Source organism: Notamacropus eugenii, chromosome 2, assembly GCF_028372415.1.
Source record: "Notamacropus eugenii isolate mMacEug1 chromosome 2, mMacEug1.pri_v2, whole genome shotgun sequence".
NCBI lineage: Eukaryota > Metazoa > Chordata > Mammalia > Diprotodontia > Macropodidae > Notamacropus > Notamacropus eugenii.
The window spans coordinates 397,730,108-397,757,008 of NC_092873.1; the positions used below are offsets into that span (position 1 = coordinate 397,730,108).

Below are 26,901 nucleotides of genomic sequence, written 5' to 3' on the forward strand. Positions count from 1 at the left end.
AGCTTGGTTTATTGCTTTGTTGATTGTGTAGACTTAAGACAGTTTTGGAAAAAATGTTAATAAAGTAGATTAAAATTTAAATGTATAAGAGCATGTTGTTTTTGAGAGACAGTTTTTAAACATTTATCTGTCCATCAGTGGATTTAGATTAGACATCTAAAGTACCTTCCAGATCTAAATTCTACTTTCCTTTAAGTTGCTTAACTAGTCTGAGCTTCAGTTTTCTCATCTGTAAAAATCAGATGAATAATACTTGCCCCACTTACATCACAGGGTTAACATGATGTTTTTTAAAAGTACTTTTAATTAATTAATTTAATCAAATTAATTAGAATTGGAAGGGATTTTAAGAGTCCTACTCCTACAGTGTACAGATGAAAAAATTATAGCTAACATAAGAAAAATGAGTTGTCTAAGGTCACACAGCAACTGTGTCAGATCTGAGATCTAACTCCAAGGATAAAGTTCTTTCTGTTACACTGTGAGACAGTCCGCTTAATAATTACAATGTTATAGAAATTCAAGCAGATGCATTTATGAAGTGATTTTATTAATATAAACAGGCACTGTGTTATGGTTAGGAATGTGTTGGTGAATGTTTAACTGACTCTCCAGAGAAAAAAAATTATTTAAAATTATTATAAAAATTATTTAAACTGGCTCTCTGGGGGAAAATGTTTTCACATGACATAATTTAAATTTTAACCTGTATTATTAACATTTTCTCCATTGCTTTCTGTATTTCCTAATGTCTTACATGTAAATATTTGAATTGAAAATTTAACAATTGGCTCCAGTGTGAGCTGGCTCTGGCTCCCAGTTCATACCTGGGTGTAGTGAATAAAGCGCTAACCTTGCAATCAGGAAGACCTGATCGGGTTCAAGTCTTACTTCCAGTCCATAATAGCTATGGGAGTCTGGACCAGTCAGGAAGAACTTTACTGAAATAAAACTTCAGATGCTTACTAGCTGTCAGACCCTGGGCAAGTTACTTAACCTCTCTGAGCCTGTTTCCTCACCTGTAATATAAAAGGGTTGGAATCAATATCCTCTAAGATCACTCCAGTCTCTAAATCTATGATTCTATGCCTCTAGAAGCAGAAAGACCTTTTTCTTTTTAAGCAAGGGAAAACAGGGCAGAAAGGTGAGGAGGGAGAAAATACTAGAGGAAAAGAAAAGCCAAAAATTGAAGAGAAAAAAAAAAGATAAACACAGAGAGAGGTCCGGATAGTAATAACTCTATTGCCTTTAGGATCAGGAAAGATGTTTTCCTCTTCCCATTTTCCACAGATCCATAACATCCTCCTCCTTCACACACATGTCCAACTACAAAAAAAGAAAAATGTCCCTCTGGGAGAGGTTCCAAGCCTTATCCCAAGTGGTAAAATGACTGTTTGCCTTCCACCCATCCCATCTGCAGCTTTCCTCCCTGCTGTTAAATGAGGTGGCAGATTGACATTTCTGCAACTGTGTAAAGAAACTCTTACTTGTTTGTGGATTTATCTAGTGTGCTGCTGTTCGTGCTTCAGAGCATAAATAATTTAGCAGTGGTCTGAAATGAGCGGACAGGCACGCCAAACCATTATGGGGATTGGCTAATTTAAATATCATTTGACTGGAATGGCATTTCCTTAATTTTTTAAATGATTAATTTGCCCAAAGCTCTTCTGTTTTCACAGTGGGTCCTCTTCCCTGTGTTCAAGTGACACCTTGATGTTGTGAGAAGCAAGAAGGGATGGGATCATTGGGTGTATTTTTTTGTGTTGAGCACTAGAGGTACCCTTAAGTAGCAGAAAGTAATTCCACTAACAGGTGCAAGAAACAGCATAGTTTGGTGAATCAGTAAATGGGGAGTTTGGAGACTTGAATTCTAGTTGCAGCAATCTGGGTAGGACACAACCTCTCTGCCCCTTCTCCCCTTTCCACACTGCTATAAAATAAGGGGATTAGATTGAAGATCTTAAATGTTCTTTGACTTTCTAAAATTTCATTTTTCAGCACTGGGAGAGGAAAGTTTACAGTTTTATCCCTTGCCATAGTTGCCCTTTTTGTTACACTAATTTCAATTCGACAAGGGCTCTTTACATGAGGTGCTAGGCATACAAAAACAAAAAAAAGTCCACAAGCATTAATTTGATGGTCACCTAGGGACACAGCACTAGGGACACAGCCAAAAAAAACCCAACCAACCAAACAAAAAAACAAAACCAATAAGCCCGACTTTCAAGGTGTTTACATTCCCCTGAAGGGAGGGCTGATAGAAGAATGTGCAATCAAAAGTCAATACAAAACAGCTGTGAAGTCCCTCCCCTCCCCATGCTGGGGAAGTTGCCCTTGGACTGAGAGAGTGGAAGAAGAGACCCTACTTTTCTCTGGGAATCCAAAGATGTTGGGGAACAAGGAAAGTCAAAGTGGAAGAGGGAGACACTAGGGCAGCTGGAGACTCCTCATTACCCGGATGACCTCTAAATCTCCCCCCCCCCCCAGGAGCTGAGGGACTCAAGCTAAGCCACAAGACAGCCAAGACTAAGAACATCACCTGCTGGGAGAGCTTTACCTATGTGTGTGCATATAATTCTCCTGGATAATTTTTTTTTTTGACAGGGTGCTGTGCATTAGTGATTATGTGAAAACTCCCTCTATGGTAGATTATGGGAACAGATTATGAAAAACCTGATGCCATCATATTTATGGCCTACTGAATTGTGCTGATAATTTAAGAGGAAAAATGGACACTAGAGGACACACTGAAAGGATGGCACCGTATTTATGGCCAATTAAATCCTGATCATTTAAGAGGAATCACCTATTGGTAAGTAGCTAATTTGCCTTTTCTGTGCTTTCATCAGGTTAGAATAGAAAAGTGTGTAAAGTGCTTCTGAATCTAGATGGATGTTTAAAAATTATTCTTAATGGAAGAGCTTTTAACATTCCATTTTTTCCACCTTTTCAAACACATGGTCATCTCTTTTCTGTTCCTCGATCTAATACATTAGAGCTGGTAGTCCCTGAAAATGTGTGGTGAGTGCTCAGAGTCTTCCAAAGGTAGGGTTAAAAAGAATTTCCAGGACTTCAACCTTGTGGTCTTTGAAGACAAAAGCTGTATATATTCTCATGTTTTGTGATATCAAACGTTATCAACTGTTGTCAGGGAGAAATCTTTTCTGAAACCATTGAATCGGAATGAACTTTTACAAAAGCATAAATGGAGTAATTCAAAGGGTCTGGAAGAAGGTCTTTTATGAACAAAATGCAGCCCATTTGGAAGTGGTGCAAAAGTCTTGTTTTTCTCTGAAAATGTGAGGAAACGAAATTAAGGGCAAACACAGTGTTTGAAGCAAATTGGATTGTTCACTGAACATAGAGAAGATATTTCCTACTTAAAAGAGGCTAGTTTCTCCTTGGTTTGGGACATTAACATTTTTATCTGAGCTAAATGAAGCAAGAATTACATCAGGATGTTTTCCCCTTCATTTAACAGTTTGCCATTTATATAGAATGGACAAAAGGGTTGCATCTACTATGGCTTACTTGTCTTAATGCAAGTGTCCTAAAGTTTCATCAGGGTGTCGGAGAAATCTTCTACCTTGTTCAAAGTCTATTTAGTATATAATTGCTTTGAGGTCAATTAAACTACTTGACAAGGACTCACTTAACTGATCTGGGGTGGAGAGCCAGCTTCTTCCTCTAGTCTTCTGAGTTCAGAAATGTTGAAGGGTATGGGAATCTGTTAATTACAACACGACATGTTTTTTGGGTGTGTGTTAGTCCTTTGTTGCCAAAGAAGACCATGCCATCAGAGAAATGGTGATACGACTTGCACTTGACTTTGTTTTGAGTGAGGGAGGGCTGTGCAGGTCACCAGCCTCACTTCTCCTCCAGAGTCATCTGAATCCAGTGACCAGATATTGATCAGAATGACTGGAGATTACACAGGATGAGGCAATTGGGGTTAAATGACTTTCCCAAGGTCACACAGCTAGTAAGTGTCTAGTATCTGAGCTGAGATTTGAACTCAGGTCCTCCTGGCTCCTGCACTGGTGCTTTATCCACTGCACCACCTAGCTGCCCCTACAACACCAGATGTTTACACATTAAGGGAGGAGCAGCTGCATCTGTTTCTAATTTGGCTCAATATCAAAAAGGCAATGGTGGCATCTCATTTCTGCTGAAAATTGAGATGAATTAAGGATGCACAGCTGAGTGCACAAACTTGTGGTAGATTTTAATCAACTCAGGTTCCCTAGGAGGTCTTTAAATTTCTTCCTTTTAATCTCAGGTGGGACTTCCTGGTGTGCAGACAATGTTTTTAGTAAGGCATTTTGTTGCATTCTCCACAGAAACTGCTCCAGATCTTTTCTTCTCTCTGCCAACCTTCCACATTACCTTTTTACCTTTTCTCAGTCTTCATATTTTACCAAGAAAACAGTCATTTCACCATGTGCTCTCTCTTCTCTATATTTCAAACTCTTGTCATCATTCCCCTAAATCTCCTTTTCTCATCCAGGACAGCCCCTCTCTTTTAGAACTCCAGGGAATCTCTGATCCACTGAGCTGCCTTCTTCCTTGATGAATGGAAAGGTCATTGATATAGCTCATTTGTAGTTTGTATTTTGATGTTTTTTAGTTTAGATTTTAAATTATCTATTTGTATGCGAAAGACTGAGGAAAATGATGAGCCATTGTACTCCACTTCAAAAAGACTGAAAAATTAAAAATAGTGGAACTGATCCTAGAGTTAATTGATAAGAGAACAAGCTATGGGGCAAGGACCTGGATCTTGAGGATGCTTTCTGTTTTCAAGAACCTACTTACCTCTTGCAAAATTCAGTAAAGAGGTAGAGAGGGGATTCTCCATCCATATAAGCAATGGCAGGAGTACATGATAGTAGGAGATTTGTACTTTTATGAAGCCTTATGGAGGAATCCAAGGATCTAGCTTTCTGAACCCTAAATTTTTGTGGAAGCACTGAAAGAGGTGAGCTGGAGCTGGGGATTGGTACTGAGATTTTGTGGAAGTGGAGCTGAGGAGGCTTTCCACTGGTCCTAGATAAGGGTTCAGATTTTCCTTCAAAGAGCTGGGCAAAGTTCTAGCCATAAACTAAAGTTAAACCAGAAGTTGGAGGGAGTGGAGTACAATACTCAGGACTAAAGCTGCCTTACTTGTTGGGAAAGATTCTCTGAACTGCATTTCCCAGAGAGCCGTGTGTCAGCTTGTGATCTAACTGTGTCACTGGTAAATAGCTTTGACTAGGCAGCAAGTTTCAAAGGCTGAAGTACTGTATCCCTAAACAAGGGACTTGAAATTAGATCCTGAAATTCCAGAGCTGAGATAAAAGGTTTCAGTTATTTTTTTTATTGTCCTACTCTAAAGCCATTATCCGTCTGAATAAAATAAAGTTTGTCAGTGCTTTACCAAAAGCCAAAGAAGCAGTGTCTTCTCTGGAAATCCTTTTGTAATATCCTTTTCAAAAGGCTAACCAATTTCTAAAGGGAAAAGAAGTCAAAGTTCAGGAAAGAACTCTGATCTTTTTGAAGATAGAATTAGAGGAATCATTGCACAAGGGCAGAAGTCTGTTTGAATAGTCCAGACTTCTTTCCTCATCTCAATCTTGATTCGGTTGAATTATTTAGTATAGCAACTCTTTGGTGGATCTCATACTGGCTACAAAGACCCCAGGGATTATATTTCTCCCTGTATGGGAGGAGAGAATGCTAGCAATCAGGACTGGAGGTGAGGAGTATTTGGAAGCTCTGTAGGGCAGAAGAGGAGAACAGGAGAGGTAAACATATTCCTCCTAGACACAGAGTAGCAGCAAAGCTAGAGTAGATGGTGAAAAAGGAAATCTGCAGTTCCCTTCCTTAAAAATGAGGTGCATCAACTGAACAAGCATTTTTTACGTCCTTGAAAGCTGAAGGGACAAGAGGGGAGGTATAAGATTATTTATTTCTCTGTTTATTTTATTATCTGTTGGGTGCCTGGGATGCAGACAGAAATATAGCAGCAGTGGTGGATGTTGTCCTTTTATTCTGTTAAAGGTTTTCTTCTGACCGATCTAATATGACGACTCATCAAGACCTGTGGTTTGTAGTCCCTGTATCTCTTTGTGTCCTGCTAGCATGGGGCAGTTCTAGGAGCCACACAGAAGAGGTGAGGTTTCCTAGACCAGGGCTGGAATCCTACCTCCACACCCCTAGTTCATTGTTATAGAGTATCATTTTTCTTTTCCTTTTTTTAAAGGCATAATTATGAGCCAATCATTTGTTTCAATTCAATAAGCGTTTATTAAGTGCTCCCCATGTGCCAGCCACTGTGCTAAGCATTGAGGATATAAAAAAAGGCAAAAGGTGATCCCTCCCCTCCTATTTCCAGGGGCAGAATTATGATGAACTTTGAAGACTTCGAAAGTATTCCTTATCAGATATTAGCTTTATGTAGTGGCGACTAGCCTTACATGAGGGAAATGGTTCTCCAGGTTTCAAACTATGCTCATGGTACTTGATAAATCCAACACTGTTATCTAAACTCTGAATTTTAGCTTAATCTTGACTGGGGAATTTTTTCTTTGTTTCAGAGTACTATAAAATGCAGCATTCTAGGCTTGGAAGAGTTTCAGTTTGCAGGGGGTAACTCTGCCACTTCAACCTCACTAAAGTAGCAATGCTTGTAAATGTCTCAGACACTTGAAACCTAAATCATAAAGTGCTGAAAGTTTTCTTCCATGGAACAGTTGGGTAGGTTTGGGAGCTGATTTAACAGCCAAACCCCTAGAGTCGTCTATGTCAGACTGGAAGGACGTTTTCAGTAGAGTGACTCAGAGATCTTTTCAGGTTACTGTTTTCCTCAACAATTTTTGTCAGTGGCTTGGATTGAGACAGATGTCATGCTTATCAAATTTTTGAACAAGAAGTGGGAAGGATAGATAACTTTTGGGAAGACAGAATTGTGATTCAAAAAGTTCTCAACAAGCTAGGAAGATAGGTTGAATCTCATTAGATGAAGTCTAATATGTAATGAATATAGAGGGCTATTCCTTTTTTTTTCAATCAACTGAAGAAGAAAAGATGGGGGAAATATTGCTTGGAAGCAATTCTCATGGCAAATGAAGGGGATGGGGATTTAGTGGGCCGCAAACTCAGTGTGAATCAACAGTATAAGATAACTGCCCAAAAATTGGTTAATGTGATTTTTAGATTGCATTAATGGAAGCTGTTGTCATTCAGTCATTTCGACTGTGTTCAACTCTTTCTGACCCAGTTTGGGGTTTTCTTGCAAAGATATTGGAGTCGTTTGCCATTTTCTTCTCCTTATTTGACAGATGAGGAATTGCAGCAATCAGAGTTAAGTGACTTGCCCAGGGTCACATAGCTAGCAAGTGTACGAGGCCAGATTTGAATTCAGGGAGATGAGTCTTTCTGACTTAAGGTCCAGTACTCTGTCCACTGCACCACCTTCATGCTTCTAAAATGAGGCAGAGAGCATCTTATTATTTCCTTTCCAGGTCAAACTGTATCTGGACTATTCTTCTTACTCCTGCATTTTAGGAAAGGCAATGGCATTCTTCATTGTATCTAGAAGAAAGTGACCAAGATCTTAGATTTGGAGCTAGAAGAACTTAGAAAATCTCTAACCTATATTCATCGTCTAGATGAGGAGACAGATTCAGAGAGAAACTAACTTGTCTAGGGACAGAAGGATAGATACAGAGTTAGAATTTGAGCCCAGGTCCTTTGATAGCAAGTCTAGTATTTTTTCTGCTACTCCATGCTGTAGGACTTAAAACCTGGCAATACACAGATCAGTTGAAAGAACTGTGAGTATTTAGCTTGTAAAAGAGAACACTTACTGGGACATAATAACTATCTTTAATAAGAACAGTACTTAGCATTTAAATGACACTTTATGGTTTGCACCATACTTTGGTACAAGTACAAACCTTTTGTTTAGGTGAATATAAGTGAGATTTATGCATGCACTATTTCACTTCTGTCTTTGTATCCTCATGACTCAGCACTGTTCCTCCTATGTGTCTCCTGGAATGCTGAATGATGAGGATACAAAGACAGAAGTGAAAGTGCCTGCTGCCCTGAAGAAGCTTATATTCTAGCTGAGGGGGGCAACATGTACAAATACAGGTAATATACAAAATTGACACAAACTAGATAAAGGGAAGGAACTTTGGGGCAAAAGTACAATGAAGTGGATGGAGGGGTGTGCATCAGGAGAAGATGTCCCTTAGACTGAGTCTGAGTATCTTGGGAGATCCCTTTTAATTCTGAAATTCTGTAATACTAAGCCTCATCTTTTGCCAGTACATAGTTGTGTGATCTTGTGCAAGTCACTTTACTTTTTGGGCCTTAGACCCTCATCTAGAAAATGATGGGGTTTGGATTTAATGCTTTCTTCCAGCTCGGACGTTAGACACACTTTGCCTACTGTATAATTTTGTCCAGTCCTGGCTCTGGTTGGGAAATAAGCTCTGCCTAAATTTACAGACATCATTTAAACTAAGCTAAGCCTCCTACAGATTATCTGACTACTTTCCTATTTTGCTTTCCTGCCCTCCCCCCACAACATTTTCTCCTGCAGTTTTGTTGAGTTTTAATCAGAAATCGCCCCATGCAATCCTTGGGCCTGAAAGTAAAATTTCCTATGAAAACAGGAAAGAACAGGATGTGAATAACAAAAGCAATTTTCTTGGCCAGTTATTTCTTGTTTCCTTTGTTATCTTGTCATAGATCTGAATTTTAATAAGTAGTCTCCCAAGACATGAGCACTTATTTCTCTTTGGTGCTTGAACCCAAAGTGAAGTCATAATTCTGCATTTTTCAGGACCATTGTCGGTTACCAAGGAAATGGAGCTGGTGGCAAACATTTCCAGTCATGTCCTCATTACAGGGTCCAGAAGGAGACAAAGGAGTTTTAAACAATGGACCCAATTTTCCAGTCCTTTTAGAGGGAGGTTTCCTGATTCAGGGCTTATTATGCTATTAATTGCTTCAAGAGCTTTTTCTGGGTGATTAAAAATAATGAACATAGGCAGATCAATTGCTGGATTTAACAGAAGTATCTTAAATAATTAATCAGAAAAATAATGACCATACTAATTGTATAACAAATCTTTGGAAAGGTCAGTTGCTGATAGAATGTATTTGAAAGTGTCTCTGAGACTAGCTGTCATACTGAGGTGGGAATCTTAGTTCATATGACCTCAAGGCCATTGTGTTTGCAGGAATTCTTCCTCTTCCCCATTTTTGGGGGTCTAATTTTTCTAGATCTGGAGGGAAGCTGTCGGAAATTTAATGACAACTGATAGTTTCTATCTGCCTTCTTGCAGAGAAACTGGTCAGAGGACTCTGGTCTATTTTTCTGGTTAATGTTGTGAGACATACCAAATTTGCTTCAAAATCTGACAGTGGAGAAAAAGGTGGGCTCTCCTTTCTTTTCTTTTTTTATATTGTTAATGTAGAAGGAGTACAGAGGTGTTATAGCCTTATTAACACTTGGACTTTAAAAAGCTCCTCTCATGCAGGGAAGGTAATTTTACCTTGAGGTTTTTTGAGACCAGACAGAAGACTTTTCTTATCACAATTAAGCACATTCTTGCAATGTCTGAAGTTTTAAAAAAAATAATAAAATGCTTCCTGAATCATAGTGTGCTTCATAATATAAGGCTGCTGAACTTGACTTGGCTTCTTTTCATTCCCTAACACCCACTCAGCAGGCAGGTTGCATGCCTGGAACTGATGAGCAGTTGAGAAAAGAAAATGGAATTGAGTGGGTTCATTGAAATACAGAGGGACTGTGGGTGATTACCATAATACTGCTGGATTTCTTGTAGAGAGATGGAGGCCAACAGACACTCTGTATCTTCAGAGGGAAAAGGAAACTTGGGGAATTGCTCCTTGAAAGGTGTCAATCAGGCTGACTGTTGTTAATTCTGTGGAGTTCAGCCAAAGGTGTAGGAAGTGTTTTAGGGGCGGGGGGAGAGAGAAAGAGAGATGCTAGGTATCTTCTGGTATTTGGAGGACTATCTCGTAGAAGAGGGATTGAATTTGGCTTGCTTGGCTCAAAGGATGGAACTAGGAGTGATGGGTAAAAGTTGAGGATATACAGATCTTAGCCTGTTCTCACAAAACCTTCTTCACAATTAGTATTAGCTTAGTACCCAATGTAGAGGTAGTGGATTTCCCTCTCATCAGAGGTCTTAAAGCAAATGTTGGATGACTGCTTGTCAAGGATGTTATTAAAAGAAATTCTTTTTCAAGTATGGGTTGGAATAGATGGTCTCTGAAGTCCTTCTCTGACTCTGCAATAAAAAGATCCTGAAAGGTTGGTGTGACATTTACTTGAGAGCCTAGAACCTTTGATATTAAAATTTATGAATTGGGGTAACAAAGGATTTTTGCATGGACAGTGGCAAAATTCATGGTAACACCAGACTCTTTTTACTTCCTCCCCCCTAGGTATAAAACACATCACTTTGGATAAGCAATGATTTCATAGCCATAAACAACTTTTAATAAGAGCCAAGTTTCTCACCGAAAAAGTAGATGCTTTATAGAAGATTTAGGAAAAAAAAACATGAATGAGGATTACTCAGGATGAGAAAGTATGGAGGGATTTTTATTTTAAAAATGCAAGGAGTACTTGTATGTGTGGTAATGCCTGCACAGATGAAATTAAAAAACTCTTCAGGTAATAGGGATTGGTCATATATGATTTCACTGGCCTAGGGAAGAACATCCCTATTTATCAATTTAGAGCATACTTAAGGTACAATTTACAGTCTTAGAGATTTTTCCAGATTGTTGAGAAGGTAAGGACTTCTCTAGGCTCTGGTGGGAAGTGTCAGAGGTCAGGTCTTTCTTGACCCTAGGTCTTTCTAACTACAAGGTCAGATCTCTGTGTTCTAATCCATTGTCTCTCTTATCTAGCAGCAAATAAATAAATAACCATCCTTGATATTCTGATTTGGAAGATCAGACATAATACTGGGTTTTAAATCAGGTAATCTGGCTTCGTATCCCAATTCTGTTACAATCTGTGATTGTAGACAAAAAAAATTTAACCTCTCTCCCTCAGTTTTCCTCCATTTGTAAAATAAGGGGGTTGGACTAAGCTATTTCTAGAATATAAATTCAGTGAGATGAATCATATATTTAGTGTCCTAAGAATTTAGAGTTCCTCTTTAAAGCATCTTTCTTGAAGTCTTTTAATTTCTCTCTCCCCCTCTCCCCCTCTCCCCCCCCCATTCTTTTGTCCTTTTGTCTTTTTCACCTAAACCTTTGCTACTCAGGCTGTTCTCTTACTGTCTAAGTTATATATGGGTCAAGTGGAATGGAATGGAGGTGATTAAAACATAATACTACTGACTTTTCTTGGATACAGACTGAAGTCAGCAGATAAGCTTTACTGAGCTCAAGAACTAGGGTGGGTGGATATGGGAGATCATGTCAGATAACCAGGGGGAGACCATGCTTTTTTATAACTGCCAGAAAGGCAGTTCCTACTTTTCACTGCCTAGAAACTGCATTGTAAAAGTGATAGCCATAAAGGTGATGGTATTTTCTCATAAGGACTGTGTTTATTAAAGGTTTTGCTCTTAACCAGGAACTTAGAGGCAAATAAACCAAAACTATGACTAACAAACCCCAAACCTGTTAATATTCTTTAAAGTAACATTGTGCTGTAAGTCCTATAAAACAAATGTAAACATAACACGTACAATGATTATCATAGGCTCTAATGTATTAGAAAATACAAGTACTGACAGCCCATAAAATACCTGTAAAGAATGACTCTCAACAACACAGCACTGGGAGGAGCTGGACCAGAGCAGGCCTTGGGGGGAGAATCCCTAGGAACAGCAGAGGTTCCCCAACCCCTCAAACCACAGTTGCCAAAGGAAGTTTCAAAAGTCAGTGAGAAGGCTTTTTCAGCTGGGAAAGAAGGGAGCAGGATCCCCCCTAGCTCCGGCCCCAGATGGCAGCAGAGGCAGCCACTACAGCAACAGTAATGGGTGTGGGCGCCTGCATTGGCTTCAGCAGGCAGCAGCCAGTGCCCATTGTTGGAGACCTCCCCCTAAAGCTCCCTGGGGAATTGAACAACTGATCTAAACCTCAACCCTGAGTGGTGGCCCTGCCCCTCCACCTAAAGCCCCTGGGGGAATTGAGCAGCTGATCTTCATCTCAGCCCTGAGTGCTGCTGTGGCTTAACTGGAGGCAGTGGTTATGGAGAGGGAACTTTGCTACTGGCAGATTCTGGGCAGAAAAGTTTCTGGTTGCTGCCAGACCAGCGTGCAGGCTTCATTGTGCCACCTTGGAGGAACTAAGATCTTACAGGTCCTCAGAGTATACCCTACTCTTGACAAAGGACTCAAAAGTCAAGTAACTGGCTGGGAAAATGTACAAAAAAGGGGAAAAATAAGACTATAGTAGGTTACTTTCTTGGTGAACAGGTATTTTCTCCCATCCTTTCTAATGAGAAAGAAAAATGCTTACCACCAGGAGAAGACACAAAAGTCAAGGCTTCTGCATCTCAAACATCCAAAATAAATATGCAATGGTCTCAGGTCATGGAAGAGCTCAAAAAGGATTTTGAAAATCAAATAAGAGAGGTGGAGGAAAAATTGGGAAGAGAAATGAGAGCAATGCAAGAAAATCATGAAAAGCAAGTCAACAGCTTGCTAAAGGAGACCCAAAAAATGCTGAAGAAAATAACACCTTTAAAAATAGGATAACTCAATTGGCAAAAGAGGTTCAAAAAGCCAACGAGGAGAAGAATGCTTTACAAAGCAGAATTAGCCAAATGGAAAAGGAGGTTCAAAAGCTCACTGAAGAAAATAGTTCTTTCAAAATTAGAATGGAACAGATAGAAGCTAATGACTTTATGAAAAATCAAGAAATTACAAAACAAAACCAAAAGAATACAAAAATGGAAGATAATGTGAAATATATCATTGGAAAAACAACTGACCTGGAAAATAGATTGAGAAGAGACAATTTAAAAATCATAGGACTTCCTGAAAGCCATGATCAAAAAAAGAGCCTAGAGGTCAACTTTCATGAAATTATCAAAGAAAACTGCCCTGATATTCTAGAACCAGAGGCCAAAATAAATGTTGAAAGGATCCACTGATCACCTACTGAAAGAGATCCAAAAAGAGAAACTCCTAGGAACATTGTGGCCAAATTCCAGAGTTCCCAGGTCAAGGAGAAAATATTGCAAGCAGCTAGAAAGAAACAATTTGAATATTATGGAAATACCATCAGGATAACACAAGATCTAGCAGCTTCTACATTAAAGGGCATGGAATATGATATTCCAGAATTAAAGGAACTAGGACTAAAACCAAGAATCACCTACCCAGCAAAACTGAGTATAATACTTCAGGGGGAAAACGGTCATTTTAATGAAATAGAGGACTTTCAAGCATTCTTGATGAAAAGACCAGAGCTGGAAAGAAAATTTGACTTTCAAACACAAGAAACAAGAGAAGCATGAAAAAGTAAACAGGAAAGAGAAATAATAAAGGACTTACTAAAGCTGAACTGTTTACGTTCCTACATGGAAAGATAATATTTGTAACTCTTGAAACTTTTTTCAGTATCTGGGTAGTTGGTGGAATTATTCACATACACACACACACACACACACACACACACACAGAGCACAGGGTGAGTTGAATAGGAAGGCATCATATCTAAAAATAAAATTAAGGGCTGAAAGAGAAATATATTGGGAGGAGAAAGGGAATGGGGCAAATTATTTCTCATGAAAGAGGTAAGAAAAAGCTTTTTCAATAGAGGAGAAAAGGGGGGAAAAAGTGAAGTTTACTCTCATCACATTTGGCTCAAGGAAGGAATAACATGCACACTAAATTTGGTATGAAAACCTATCTTATACTACAGGAAAGTAGGGGAGAAGGGGATAAGCAGTGTAGGGGGGATGATGGAAGACAGGGCAAATGGGAGGAGGGAGCAATTAGAAGTAAACACTCTTGGGGAGGGATAAGGCCAAAAGAGAGAATAGAAGAAATGGGGGGCAGGATAGGATGGAAGGAAATATAGTCAGTCTTACACAACATGACTATTATGGAAGTCATTTGCAAAACTATGCATATTTAGCCTTTATTGAATTGTTTGGGAATGGGTGGGGAGGGAGGAAGGAAGAGAAGTTGGAACTCAAAGTTTTAGGAACAAATGTTGAGAATTGTGTACAACTGGGAAATAAGAAATACACTTAATGGGGTATAGAAATTTGTCTTGCCCTACAGGACAAAAGGGAAGATGGGGATAGGGGAAGGGAGGGGTGTAAGAAGAGTGGTGGAAGGGATAATCAGAATACTCAGCATTTTGGGATGGGGGGAGGGGAGAGATGGGGAGAAAATTTGGAACTCAAAATTTTGTGGAAATGAATGCTGAAAACCTAAATAAAAGAAAATACAAGCACAGAATGTGAAAATTTCAGCAATAGCAATTATAAAATTATACTAAAATTAATATCACAGACTCTTAGAATTTTAGAGTTGTAAGGGGCCTTAGTTAGATAGTCTTAGGCCTTTCCACTGAAACATACCCAAACTAGTCATCAGTCAGCTTTCTCTTGAAAACCTGGATTAGTGAATAAAGTCCTGGACTTGGAGTTGGGAAGACTTGAGTTCAAATCCTTCCTCAGATACTTAATAAGTTGGGTGACCCTGGGGCAAGTCCCTTAACCTCCTCCTGCCTCAGTTTCCTCAAATGTAAAATGGATATAATAGCCCCTACCTCTCAGGGTTGTTGGGAGAATTAAATGAAATATTTATAAAGCACTTGGCACAGTGCCTTGCACATAGTAGGTGCTTAATAAATCCTTCCTTCCTTCCTTCCTTCGTTCCTTCGTTCGTTCCTTCCTTCCTTCCTTCCTTCCTCAGACACTCACTGGGTGATATAAGGTCAGGTCACTTGACCTCTCTCACTTTCAGTTCCCTCATCTGTTAAATGAAGGGGTTGTACCTGATGACATCTAATTAGGGTACTAAATTTATGATTCTATGGCCTCTAAGGAGGGAAGGAGCTCACCCCCTACCTTCTTAATCAAGGATGTTTTTTTATTTTAAAAACTCTTTTTTTGATTAGCATGCTTGTTATACGAAGAAACAAAATCATTCATCTTATAGTTTTATATAGTGAGAATAATTACCTTAAAAACAGTCATTAATACTTTTAAACAAATGTACAAAGGGCTGTGAGGGTTTGGAGAATCTGGTTCTATTATTAATTTTCTTTCCTTTGTTTCCCTGTTACCCCTAAGAGCACCAATGGCTACCATGGAGGTTGAAAAGTAGTCTTTTTATTTTCAGAACTCAACCCAGTACATGGCACATAGTCAATCAATGCTTCCCACGGACAGCCTGAGGATAGGAGTGAGGGACAGATTAGAAGGAGGGAGAAACACCAGATGTTTCTTTATCTTGTTGATCATAAGAAATGACCATTATAATAGTAAAGTCAGCTTCAAGAACTCTGGAGCTCCTGCCTGCTACCTTCTCTAGCTGCCTCTTTCTCTCTGTCACTCAGATCAACAGCTGGAGCAAAACTCCTTGAAGTAGAAATCCTTTCTGAAAGAGTGTCAGGTGTACATGGAGCCAGTGAAATGGGAAGTACTAAAAAGTGAAGACTGCCTATAATGAGCACTGCATCAAGGTTAGTACTTGATTATATCAGTGGTGCTGTTTTGTTGGTCGTTTATTAGGAAGGAGTTACATTTTGTCAAAATCCATATATTTGATTCTCAATAACATTTGATTATTTTTATTTTTTTACCCATTAAATTCAATTTTCATCTGAGTTTTGCCGTACTCCTTCCAGGCAAATACTTATCAACACACCTTTTTATAGTAGTGATTTGACAGAAAAATCCTAGTAAGAGAAAATGCCTTGAAACTTCTGACATACTTCCTTCCATGTGTTCTATAATGATAAGAAAGTTTTCTTCTTTTCCTTCTCTTTTTTTTTAGGATGCCTAACTGGGGGAAAAAAGTCGCTTTTGTGGGTTCTTTCAATTTTAGTAGAATGTAAGCTGTCCGAATGCAGGAATTGCTTTTCCTTGTCTCCTAAATGCCTTGCTTGCTTAATAAATGCTTGTAGAATTGAATTTGGTTTACAGCTAAAAATTGCCGTTTACGAGAAGAGAATGCTTGCCTCTGAAATGCCAAATTCTTGATTGAAAAACCTAGGGTTTTTTTTTGTTTTAAATCTTTCTTTTCTGTGACTCCATCTCTCTATCTACATCAAAGTGGGTGGAGAATTAAAACCCCATCTTGCAATTCCACCATAAATCAGCAAATTAATTCGGGTTCTCAGCCCACTTTGGTTTATAGTAAAAATTTGCGTTTAATTTTTGGCTGATACCTGATACCTTGTTGACTTGCTTGGTGGCTCTCATTTAAAATTTCTCTTATATCTGTCTGAAGGAAAAGTCATTTGAGGGCTCCTCATAAAAACATGTCTGTGACTCATTTGGACAGTTCATAATATGAGTTCTACAGTGCACAGATGGAATCAATACATACAGTATAATAAATGCTATCTTGTATTTAGTTCTGAGTGGCACAGTGGATAAAGCGCTGGACCTAGAATCAAGAAGACCTGAATTCAAATCTGACCTCAGATACTAGCTGTGTGACCCTTGAAAAGTCAACTAACCCTGTTTGCCTCAGTTTCTTCATCTGTAAAATGAACTGGAGAAAGAAATAGCAAACCACTCCGGTATCTTTGCCAAGAAAATCCCAAATGAGGTCATGAAGAATCTGACACAACTGAAAAACAATATCATTACCTCCACAGTAATCTTCATACTTGCAACCAAAAATGGGGCCTGTAGAAGAGATCTTAGGGACCACCTGATGCTACCTCTTTTTATCCATATGAAGAAAGTGGCCCTCAGAGAGGTTACATTTTTATGCTTTATAGCTGTTCACACACAGCTGCTACATGTTAGAGGGAGGATTTGAATTCAGTCTTCCTGATTCCAACTCCAGCACTCTTTCCACCACCAAGAAGGTGGAGGGGGAGATGTTATTGTTAAGAAGGAAAGGACGGAGGGCATACATATCTGAAAATCGTTATTTTGATAGCAAACAAAATGAATCAATTAACTTTTTTTTTAAAGTCAATGGACTATCTTAATATGATATTAAAGAAACGTGTAACTACCTTTCTATGATTTTTTTGAAAATAAGAAATAATTGAGTGCTGAAACTTGTTACCATAGTGACCTGAAAGAGTTAATTCAGATTCTGAAAAGGGCTAGCATTGTATTTCAGGATTTGCTATACCTACTGGAAGAGTCTTCTGTATAAGGATCTGATCTTTCTCTCCCTTCTTGGGATTTTGGTGGCATAGGGAACTTCTGATAAGGGGACTCCCTCTACCAAAGTAAATAGGTGACTATTCTGCAATTTTATAATCTGTTACCTTGTCTTAATATGTAATTGGGGAAAAATAAAATACTATTTAATTTTTTAAAAGACCTTGCATATATTAGGTGCTTAATAAATGTTTGAAGAATTGAAGACAGAAAGAATCATTTAATTCTATAAGTACTGATCCCTTTTCAGACATGCAATTTAAACCTGCAGTTTGAAATGGGACCATTATAAACCGAAGAAGAGTATCAGACATTCCCTCCCACCCCCCAAACTTTAATATGCTCCTTTATCTAACTTTTCCTTGGAGAATTGCTCCTTTAAAGTAGAATTTTGTGGAACAGAAAATACCTTAAACTTTTATAAAGTCTTTAAAATCTTCTAATAAGATATGAATCCAATTAGATCTTTTTTCTAAAAGCCTATTAAAACCCTGAGAGTAGCCTTGACAAAGCCTTTGAATTTCCTAAAAATATATGTTACATTCTGACAAGGAACATCAATTTCTAACGTTATTCCAACTTTTTTCTATTTTTTGTGATATTTTCTCAAAAATTCTAAGGAATTTTTTCCTTTGAGTTGTTCAAAGAATTTCTTTTATCTACCATCTGCAAGGACCCTTCTTACTGAGTGATCTTTCTTTTGGCTATCACGTGGTACTCAACAGAGAAGAAATCATTAGGGACATGCTCCTGTAGACAACTAACCTCTTAATGTTAACATTAGTTGGACAATTTTACTACAAACTCCAAACATCTGTTGTTAAATTTTGAAAAGAATAAACAGAAAGTATTTGATTAGAGAAATATAGCACCTACCCTTGAAGAGTTTTTAGTTGCTGGTCATAGTTGGTAATTTCATGATGATGTTGCATAATTTATGTTCTTCTACTAGTAATATCTCAAAGTGGGATTTATTTTTTTTTGTTCACATTTTTTCACTCTCCACTGATAGTTATAGATTGAGTGGCCCCTATGTGCAAAGTGCTGTATTACTGTGTATACAAAGAATGAAGCAACATCCTTGTCCTTGTGGAGGTTTGAGTATAGTAGATGTATGCCCAAACATATAATGTTCATGTTTTTATGGACTGAGTCCACTATACCACCTTTCTCTTCCCTAGCAGCCTCAGGAGTAGGAACCTGTAGGACTTGGATCGGGAGTTTCTTTTAGTCATATCATAGCACTCTTTTTCCTATTGTTACCTTGGGAACAACTAGCTCACTAATCATCTGCTCTGTGACTAATCTATTTCACTAATACATTTCTCCACAATCTACTTTTCTACCTTTTGCATTCTTCATCCTGGATGGATAGATGGATAGATGGATGGATGGATGGATGGACGGACGGACGGATAGATGGATAGGTAGATATTTTTCTGTTACCTCCTCCATTAGAATGTGAATTCCTTGAACAGCAGGGACCATGCTTTTGCCTTTCTTTGAATCGCTAGCACTTAAGTACAGTGCCTGGCATATAGTAACCCCTTACAAGTCAGGTTTCCAAATTTCCTGAGGTGTGTTACATGCTGCCCATTAGGCATAATTCCAGCTTGGTAGAGAGAATGATGACTTTCCTTGTGCGTGTTTGAGAGACAGAGTTAACATGAGAGTTTTGGAGAGATGTATTTATTCCTACTTTGAGAGGGAGTGCAAGTGATTCAAGAATCTCTTTGGGACCTACTCTGAGGAGAGATTTTGTGAAGCTGGCAGAAATCTAGAAGAAAGCTATCTCTTCAACATGTCCCTAATTCCCAGCCTGCCTCGCTAAGAGACTCCGGGGAATTTCTCCTCAGCTGAGATTGAGACCTCATTTGTTGAATGAATTCTCAGTTTACTCCCATCTAAAGAACTGATTCATCCTGTGGATTTTCTATTAATTTATCACTTCTCAGATATTTTTTGGCTATCTTCTCGGATAAATGATTTAACTTACTATTCACTATTTATGATGGTCTTTTGTGTAACTAGAATTTGGTGGGAAGAAGTCAGTGGGTGTTACTTCTTCTTCTCTGAGGGATGTCAGCCAGGAAAGCATCTTGAACCTAAAAAAAAATCATTCCTCTAGACCAGTGATATTTGTAAGAGGAATTATAAAGAGAGGGAGATGTAATTCTAGTCTAGAACTCCTCACTCTTGTAGGAAAACAAAACGGGTCCTTGTGGCCTCTTCTCTTCCCATCCAGACAAGAATCTAAGTCTCCTTGGAGAGAGGTGGACAAAATTTCAGAGATATCTAAAATATCTATCAATGTATTCCTAAGAGCAACATTTAAATAACCCATGTGGGCATCCCTTAGACACTAAATAACTGTTTGTTGACTTACAGACTGCCAATTCCTCCTGTACTCTCATTTCTTTTTTTAAAAAAATGCAATTTGTTTATTTTCAATTTTCATCATTCACTTCCACAAGATTTTGAATTCTGAATTTTTTCTCCATCTCTTCCTTCCCCACTAACCCAGGACAAAATGTACCCCAACCATCCCTTTCCCCAATCTGCTCTCCCTTCTATCACTATTCCCCCCTTTTCCCATCCCCCTCCCCGCTATTTTCCTGTTGGGCAAAATAGAGTTCTATACCCCATTACTTGTACAACTTATTTCCAAGTTGCGTGCAAAAACAATTTTTAACATTCGTTTTTAAAGCTTTGAGTTCCACATTTTCTCCTTTCCTCCCTCCCCACTCACCGTCATTGAGAAAGCAAGCAATTCTATATAGGTCATACATATATAGCTATGCAAAACACTTCCATAACAGTCATGTTGTGAAAGACTAACCACATTTCTCTCTATCCTGTCCTGTTCTCCATTTATTCCATTCTCTCCCTTGACCTGTCCTCCTGCAACAGTGTTTGCTTCTGATTACCCCTTCCCTCAATCTGTCTTCCCTTCTATTATTCTCCCTCTCCTATCCCCTTCCCCCTTACCTTCTTGCAGGGTAAGATAGATTTCCATATCCAATTTAATGCATATTATTCCCTCCTTAAGCCAAATCCAATGAGAGTAAGACTCATTTATTCCCTCTTACATCCCCTCCTGTTCCCCTCCATTGTAGGAGCTCTTTTTTACCATTTTTATGTGAGATGGTTTATTACATTCTACCTCTCTCTTTCTCTTTCTTCCAGTAGATTCCTCTCAAAACTTAATTTTATTTTTTAGGTATCCTCCCTTCATACTCAGCTCACCCTGTGCCCTCTGTCCATATATACATATATAATATATATACATACAATATACATATACATACATATACACATATAGATATATAGATATACATATATCTATACACACACATATATACTTGTATATATATAGACATATACACATACACATATATACATATATAACATACAATGCTTATATATACATACACACATATACATACATATATATTATATAAAAGATATATATGCATATGTACATATATATATCATATATATAATAAGAAAGGTCTCATGAGTTACAAATATCATCTTTTCATGTAGGAGTGTAAACAGTTCAACTTTAAAGAGTCCCTTATGGACTCTCTTTCCTGTTTATTTTTTCAAGTTTCTCTTGGTTCTTGTATTTGAAAGTCAAATTTTCTATTTAGCTCTGGTCTTTTCAACAAGAATGCTTGAAAGTCCTCTATTTCATTGAAATTCCATTTCCCCCCTGAAGTATTATACTCAATTTGGTGAGTAGGCGATTCTTGGTTTTAATTCTAGCTCCTTTGACCTTTGGAATATCATATTCCAAGCCCTCTGATTCCTTAGTGTAGAAGCTGCTAAATCCTGTGTTATCCTGATTGTGTTTCCTTAATACTTGAATTGTTTCTTTCTGGTTGTTTGTCATATTTTCACCTTGACCCTAGAACTCTGGAATTTAGCTATAACATTCCTAGAAATTTTCCTTTTGGGATCTCTTTCAGGAGGTAGGTGATGAATTCTTTCCATTTCTATTTTACCCTCTGGTCCTAGAATATTAAAGGCAGTTTTCCTCGATCTTTCTTGAAAGATCATGTCTAACCTTTTTTTTGATCATGGTTTTCAGGTAGATCAATAAACTTTCAAATTATCTCTCTTGAATGTATTTTCCAGGTCAGTTGTTTTTCCAGTGAGATATTTCATATCTTCTATTTTTTCATTCTTTTGGTTTTGTTTCATAATTTCTTGATTTCTCATAAAGTCATTAGCTTTCATTTGCTCCATTCTATTTTTAAAGGAATTCTTTCCTTCAGTGAGCTTTTGGATCTCCTTTTCCATTTGGCCAATTCTTCTTCTTAAGGCAATCTTATTCTCATTGACTTTTTTGACCTCTTTTGTCATTTGTGTTAGCTTATTTTTTTAAGTGTTATTTTCTTCAGCATTTTTTGGGTCTCCTTTAGCAAGCTTTTGATTCATTTTTCATGTTTTGCTTTCATCACTCTCATTTCCCTTCCCAATTTTTCCTCCATTTCTCTTACTTGATTTTCAAAATCCTTTTTGAGCTCTTCCATGGCCTGAGATCATTTCATTTTTTTTTGGAGGGTTTGGATGTAGGAGCCTTGACCTTGCTCTCTTCCTCCAGTTGTGTGCTTTGATCTTCCTTGTCATAAAAAAATACTTTTTCACCAAGAAGTAACCTTCCACAGTGTTACTTTTCCCCCTTTTTGCTCATTTTTCCAGTCAATTACTTAACTTTTGATCTCTTTGTTAGGTGGAGGGTGTACTGCCCCATATTTCAGGGGTTTGTGCAGCGGTTTTCAAAGATATCTCTAGGGTCCTGTAAATTTTCAGTTCCTCCAAAGTGGTATGATAAAAGGAGAGGTGTTTACTCCTCTCCTAGCCTGCACTCTGGTCAGTGAGCAACCACAATCACTCTTTTCTGCCCTGAAACTTCAAGTAGGATTCCCTCTCTACAGCCGCTACCAGCTCTACCAGGCCAGAACTCCTCTTACCCTCAGGACTGCCATCCAGGACTGAGACCCATATTAGCCACTTGATTCCCCCATCGTCTATAGGTTGAGAGCTCCAGAAGAAACAGCAGCTTCTGAAGCAGTGGCTGCCACCACCCTGGGGCCAGGACCCAAGGCCAGACCATGTTTCTCTCTCATCCAGGTGAGACAGCTTTCTCTCTGACCTTTGAAGTTGTCTTTGGTGTTTGTGGGTTGAAAAGTCTGGAAACTGCTACAGTTGCCATTGATTCAGCACCCTGAGGCCTGCTCCAGTCCTGTCTGTGCCAGCATGGCCTAAGGCTGTACTCTGCTCCAAGTCCAGAGCAATAGACCCTTCCTGTCAGCCCTCCAGATTGTCTTGACCTGAAAATAGGTTTCACTGTAATTTTGTGGCTACTGCTGCTCTAGAATTTGTTTAGAGTAGTTTTGTACAGGTATTTTGAGGGGTTTGGGGGGAGAGCTCAGGCAGGTTGCTGCTTCTACTCTACCATATTGACTCTGCCCCCCTTGTATTCTCATTTCTGTGACACTCAGTTGCACCACAATCCAAGCTCACCCTATTCTCTTCTTTTATCATAGGATCATATTGTTGTTGAGTCATTTCAGTTGTATCTGACTCTTTTGTGATCCATTTGGGGTTTTCTTGGCAAAGACACTGGATTGGTTTGCCATTTCCTTGTCCAGGTCATTTTATAATTGGGGAAACTGAGGCAAATGGAGTCAGGTGACTTGCCCAGGGTCACACAGCTAGTAAGTATATGAGGCCAGACTTGAACTCAGGTAATTCCTGACTCCACTCCTGGTACTCTATCCAAGCCACCCTATCATAGGATTATAGAAAGGGACTTTAGAGGTCATTAAATGACTTGCTTCATGGACATTCAGCTAGATCATATCAGAAGAAGTTTTGCAGTCATGGTTTTCCTGGTTTTGAGGGCAAACCTCTGCCCACTGTGCCTTGGCACTCTCTCTCTCTGTCTGTCTCTTTCTCTCTTCATCTCTCTCTCTCTCTTTCTCTCTACGGAGATGTAGAAATTAACATATTTAAATTGAGGCATATAAATTGATATATTGTCCTATTTCATCCTATACATACCTTGTTTGTGCATAGTTGCCTGCATATTGTCTCTCCCATTAGATGGTGAGCTCCCTGAGAGCAAAGACTGTGGTTTGTTCATTTAAAAAATTTTTTCCTTTCCTTTGATATCCCAGATGTTAGCACAGTGCCTGGTACATAGCAGGCACTTAATACCTTGACTTGATTAAAGAATGAGTGCTCAGTGTGCTTATTCCTGCTGCTAGAAAAGTTGCTATCTCAAGATGACACAATAATCTGGGACTACCATTCAACTCTCTGGTCTAGGGTCTGTTGTCCATTTACTGAGTGGTGCTTCTTCTGTTTTTACTTGTATTTCTTTTTGCTTTTAGCACTCAAAGGCAACTTGGTGGCCCACTGGATAGATCACTGGACCCCTGGAATCAGGAGAACCAGAGTTCAAATATGGACTCAGATACTTACCAGCTATGTGGTCCTGGGCAAGTTGCTTAAAAAGGAAAAAAAAAAACAACAAAAAAAACAAGCCTCCGTTTGCCTCAGTTTCCCCATCTATAAAATGGGCATGATAGTAGTACCTACCTGCCAGGACTGTTATGAGGATAAATTGAGATAATATTTGTAAAGTGCTTTGTAAACTTTAGTGTGACATAAATGCTAACTATTTCATGCATGTTCTTGTTTAAAAAATCTTTTGATATCCAACAGTGTTGGACAAGAAAAAATCGACTTTGGGCTTTCTCTAATTTGATTCTGCTTACAAACACAGGGGTAAAAATGGTCTTCAGAGAAAGCGGCGTATAACAAAGAATACTGTTGTTCTTGAGGTCATAAAAGGATATTTTTACTCCTGAAGGAGGTGGTGTAGTACAGCACTATCTCTGACATCAGAAGACCTTGGGCTCCAATCCTTCCTTTGACGTTATCTGTATGACCTTGGACAAATCACTTTAACTTCTCTCAGCCTCAGTTTCCTAGACTGTAGAAAGAGGAGGTTGGTGGTCTAGGACATCTTTTTAGTTTCATATCTTTTATCTTATGATCCTATGGCTGGGGTCAAAACTGATAAATTAATAATTGATACTCTTAAGAAAAGTGTCCAAGGAATCTATTTTTGTATAATTGCTACTCTAAGATTAATTTTTTTCAAAATATGTTTTTATTGATATCTTTTTTTTTACATCATCACTTTTCTCCAGTATCCCTTCTCCTCCCCCCTCAGAGAACCAAGTCTAGGCCTCTATCTCAAACCTTCTCCTTTATGTGATTTCCAAGTATTGCTAAAGTCCTTCACTTCAAAAGTCTATGATAGACTTTATAGATAGAAGTTATAGAAGATAGATAGACCTGTGATAGAAGTTGTATAGTTACTAGCAGTAAGATTGAATATTATGGACCCCAAGAGGAATTTCCTGATAAAACCATAAAGAGACACCTATCTGAAGTGAAAGGTTTGGGAAAAAAGCTTAAGGATTTTACTGTTTTATATTTATTCCACATACCACTTTATTTTTCCCCAGTGGGGCCTGAAAAATAGGACCTGTGATCTAACAGAAATAGAATGAAACCAGGAGTTAAAGTCAAGATTTTTAACCGTCTATACCACACTAAAGAGGGAATGCCACAATGCATGTATTTCATAGATTTATTCTTCTTTTTTAAACTGGATCTATGATTTCATCCATGCAGAATATTCCCTCTACCAACATGTGCTACAGTTTTAAAGAATTTGCTAAAAGATCAAGTGACCTGCCCAAGGTCACACAGTCAGTATGTGTCAGAGGTGGGAATTTACCCCAGACATTTTAGCTCCATGACTAGTCTCTATCCACTATGCCGTTCTTTGTTTTATAGAATTATTGGGAGAATAAACTAGGTCATTGAGCACATTCAACATTACTTTAGAAAGGAAGCATTTATATAAGGGCCAGTAGTGAACAAACATTGAACACTCATGTGGCCAGCAGTGTTTGAAGATACAAGGAAGTAAAAGATGTGCCTGTTCTCTGTTCAGTTTGGTTTTATAAGCATTATCAAGAACATGCTCTACATAAAACACTGTAATAGACTTTGTACACAAAGCCATTCCGGCCCCAAAGGAGCTTACGCTTAAACACAAAGTAATTTCTAGAGGGAGAGTTAAGGTAATGGCAATGGGGATGAAAGAGACTGAGCATACAAGGAACCAAATATTCTGCTCAAATGCCTTTGTGATCCTATTGATTTGGGTGTTTCAGTGAAGCAGATAACGACACATCTCTGCCCCACCCATCTTGTGTGATTATTTCCTGTATGAGAAATGTGCTTATCTTAAATGAAAAACAGTATTTGTTGTGAAATCAGGAAAGCTTTTATTAATTTTTACGTTCATTCCCCCCCGAATGGGTAGCTCTCAAGGAAGGCTATAGGAAGACTACAATTTGTTCAAACCAAAGCAAGCCCTTTATATTATTCCAATTCAAATCTGCCGCCTCACCATTTATTGGCTAAATGAAGTCTCCTGAACACCTCACTTCATGTTCTCTCTGATAGGCTTCCCCTCAACTAGCTTGTCAAGCCTGTGCACAAGTTTCTGACCTTTTACCTGACCATACTAAAGTCCCAACTCTGATTAGCTGCTATCACTCAAAGCTAGGAGGAGTTTTAACCCTGTGGAAATAGAATTCTTTCTTTATTTCCCACATCTGTATAACCCACCCCATGCCAAGAGGTTGGAATAGACCATAAGTGTCTTAGAGGTGAAGAGGAGGGAAAAAACACTGTACAAGATTGTAGAGGAACTGAAATTTGAATGGGACTTTGAAAGATGAATAAAGTTTTAATAAAGAAGGAGTGGGAATTTCAGAAGAATCTAGGAGCATTGATTTAGAGCTGCAAAGGAACTTAGAGGCAATTTTAGCCCCATGTCCCTCATTTCACATATGAAGAAACTGTGTCTTAGCTAAGGGTAAGTGACTTACTTGAAGTCACACAGACGCTAAGGGGCTGAGCTGGGGATAAAACCCAGACGGACTCTCTGATAACAAACCCAGCACTCTTTCCACTGTGCCATGCTCCCATCTGCTGTGAGCAACGGCAGCAAGGTGAAAAAGCACCAGATGTATTTAGAGGACAGTGAATACTAGCATGTTAATCAGTTTGTTTAACTCGGTGGTTCTCAAACTTTTGGTTCTCAGAACCCCTTCTGATTCAGATTATTGAGGACCCCAAAGAGTTTTGGTTTATGTGGGTTGTATCTATTGATATTTACTATGTTAGAAGTTAAAGTTAGAAGTTAAAATTGGTAACATTTTAAAATATGTTTATTCATTCATTAAAAAAATAAAAATTTTATGTTAAATATTTTTGTGAAAATAACTATTTTTTCTAGGACAAAAATTAGTAAGAAGAGTGTTGTTATTTGCACATATTTTTGCAGATATCTTCATAGTAGACATCTGGGTTTGCATATCTGTTTTTGCATTCATTCTGTTGCAATAAGTTGTTTTGGCAGAAGTATATGAAGACAATTTTTT

General features: G+C 38.4%; 1 long non-coding RNA gene across 1 annotated transcript in view; it reads left to right on the top strand.

Moving 5' to 3' along the window:
- Positions 1-1,645: 1,645 nt before the first annotated feature.
- LOC140522432 (uncharacterized) overlaps positions 1,646-26,901 on the top strand; it is a 371,870-nt gene continuing 346,614 nt past the window's right edge. Inside the window, exon 1 of the long non-coding RNA XR_011973335.1 lies at positions 1,646-2,812. This is a non-coding gene — a long non-coding RNA (uncharacterized lncRNA). The remainder of the gene's footprint in view (positions 2,813-26,901) is intronic.